The sequence below is a fragment of the Nicotiana attenuata genome, unplaced genomic scaffold, assembly GCF_001879085.1.
Source record: "Nicotiana attenuata strain UT unplaced genomic scaffold, NIATTr2, whole genome shotgun sequence".
Lineage (NCBI taxonomy): Eukaryota > Viridiplantae > Streptophyta > Magnoliopsida > Solanales > Solanaceae > Nicotiana > Nicotiana attenuata.
The window spans coordinates 70,373-73,568 of NW_017671676.1; positions in this window are offsets into that span (position 1 = coordinate 70,373).

A 3,196-nucleotide genomic window follows, 5' to 3' on the forward strand; every position below is an offset into this window, starting at 1 on the left:
CACGGCGCCCGTACCTATTTAAATCATTTATATCCGGGCATCAGAAGGAATGAATCTGGTTACAGAAAAGCGTGCAGATACAGCATTTAATGGGTATTAAATGTTGAGTCCATTAAGGAATATATATATTCAATGTAATGATTGTGTAACGTAGCATTCAATGTCTTTAATTATTCATAACAGCCTCATTATGATTTGGGCATAACGTACATTTTCAAAGGTACCTATAAAAAGGAGATATATGATAAGTTGTAAGGGACACGAAAAGCTATTGAAATATACATTGGTATCATTTATTTTTCTTGATTATTATATTGCTTCTCAGAATTATTTCCTTTTATTCATTTCTTTGATTATCAGTAACCCGAGTTCTTCTAAATTCTAGCTTTGACTAAAATTCTATTTTTTGATTAAACAAATTGGTTCCGTTACCGGGAATCTGATAATCTATTTCCTCTTTGCTTAACTTTCATTGTTACATCAATTATGGCAAATAACAATGATAACACTCAAGGAAACCAAGAAAATCAAACAAATCAGCAACTTCAGGGAGATCTGCAGGATAATAACGCATTAGTTCCTTCTCCACAAGGTTCTCCACGACGATCTCGTGAAGGCACTCCTGAGGGGTCTCATACAGATGGACAAGCTCAATTCGAAAATGTGGAGGCTATGGATGAAGCTTTACAAAAACTTATCGCCACACAAGTCAATAAAGCTCTTCAAGCTTTTGTCAGTCAATTACCCGTTGCACCACCTACACCCACACCAAATAAAACACTCTAGAGAACCCTCTGTGACGACCCAAAGGGTCATCACCGGATTTCTCTCTTTTCCGTGCTTCCGAGGCCTTGAAAACCTTATTTCTGCTTGCCTCGATTTGCGTACGCAGTCCGGGCGCGTAGTCGGAAAGCTTATATGTTAAATTCTGTAAAAAAAAAAATTCAAAATGTGGCTTTAAAATGATTAAAGTTGACTTTGGTCAACATTTTTGGTAAACGGACCCGGACCCCTGATTTGACGGTCCTGGAGGGTCCGTAGAAAAATATGAGACTCGGGCATATGCCCGGAGTCGAATTTTGAGGTCGAGAGCCCGAGAAATGAATTTTTCTGTGAAATTGTTTTTCTAAAATTATTAAGGAAAATGGAAATGAAAATTGATTAAAAGACTATGGTATCGGGCTCGTATTTTGGTTCCGACGCCCGGTACAAGTCTTAAATATGTGTTAAGCGCTTTCTGTAAAGTTTGGTCGAAATCGGGTGTCATTTGACGTGTTTCGGACCTAAATATCTAAAGTTAGAAGTTTAAGAAGTTTGAAATGAAAATGATGATTTTGAGGTTGGATTCATTGATTTTGATGTTATTTTGGCGATTTGATCGCTCGACTAAGTTCGTAGGATGCTATTGAGTTAGTGTGTGTGTTTGGTTGGGAGCCCCGAGGGCTCGGGAGTGATTCGGAGGTGGTTCGGGGTAGTTTTACACTTAGAAAACACAGCAGATTTTCTACAATTTTTGCACAGCAAATCCCTTCTTCGCGTTCGCGTTCCAGTCACGCGTTTGCGAAGCTTCAGTGGTCCCTCTTCATCGCGTTCGCGGACAATACCCCGCGTCCGCATAGCCCAGGCTTCCCCTTCACCGCGTTCGCGAGTCCTCTCTCGCGTTCGCGTACTAGCCAGTCCCAGACCCCAGCCCCTTCTTCTACGCGTTCGCGATTAGCACCTCGCGTTCGCGATGCCTTAAACCATCCACCCTTCGCGAACGCGTCCTCATTCACGCAAACGCGAAGGGCATTTTTGCCCAGCGAATTTTTAAGTTCAAAACAGAATCAGTAGCTCGGGATTTAGCTATTTCTTCACACGAGCTCCTCTCTCTAACACTCCATAGGCGATTTTGAAGAGCTTCTTTCTCCATAGCCTCTTAGGTAAGTGTTCTTAACTTCTTTCCCTCTTAATTTCTTCCACTAATCACTAATTTCCTAGCCCTAAATCATGAATTCAAAGTAGAAAATGGGGGTTTTGGGTAGAGTTAGGGCTTTGGGAATTTTGGGTGATTCAACCTCAATTTGGGGTCGAATCTTGAAATAAATTATATATTTGAACTCGTGGGGTTATGGGTGATCGGGTTTTGGTCCGAGCCTCGGGTTTGGACCATGTGGGCCCGTGGTCGAATTTTGGTATTTTTGGAAGAATGATAGGAATTTCATTTCTAGGCTATGGGATTATGTTTTTGAGCCCTTATTGATATTATTGAACTAATTATGCCTAGATATCATTGTTTCGGAGTTGGATTGTAGAGGAAAGGCGGTATTAGAGAGTTGGTTGCTATTCTTGGACCGAGCTAAGTGTTTGTTCTAACTTTGGCTTGAGGGAATAGGATTAGGATGTTATTTGCTACTTGCTAAATGTGGAGTACGGTGTATAGGCATGGTGACGGTTATCTATGCACCGGAGTCTAGCATGGCCGTGAGTCTTAATTGCTTTTAATTCGAATGATGTGACACAACTTCCTTGTTTAATTGATAAATTTCATATAATGTGAACGGTTGAGGAAGAGTTGTGATTGGTATATTTGGAGCGTTGGCTCGAACAAGAATGTGATAGTTGAGAAAGAAGTGATTTAAAAGAGGATGTGTTGTGATTATTCCCTTGCCGGGACGTGTAGACTATTATTATGTACTCTCCCTTACCGGGATATTTGGGCTGTTAGTTGTACCCTTGCCGGGTTAAAGTGTTATGCTGTCGAATTCCCCTAATGGGGCCTTCTTTACAAAGTCAGATATTTTGAACTATAATATGGGATCGTGTGGCACGTCGTCCACTTATATACTATGATATGGGATCGTGTGGCACGCCGTCCACTTATATTCTATAATATGGGATCGTGTGGCACGCCGTCCACTTATATATAAATTATGAAATGGGATCGTGTGGCACGCCGACCACTTATATATTATGAAATGGGATCGTGTGGCACGCCGTCCACTTATGAATTAAGAAGTGGGATCGCGTGGCACGCCGTCCACTTATGAATTAAGGAATGGGATCGTGTGGCGCGCCTACCACTTATATATGAGCTATGGTATTGAGATAGTTTCGTCGTTATATCCTTTAATCTGTATTCGCTGTATTTTCCCGGAGTCATGCCCCTTCCCTTTTAGTGATGTTCTCTGTTGTATTTCTGTTGCCTTTGTATATA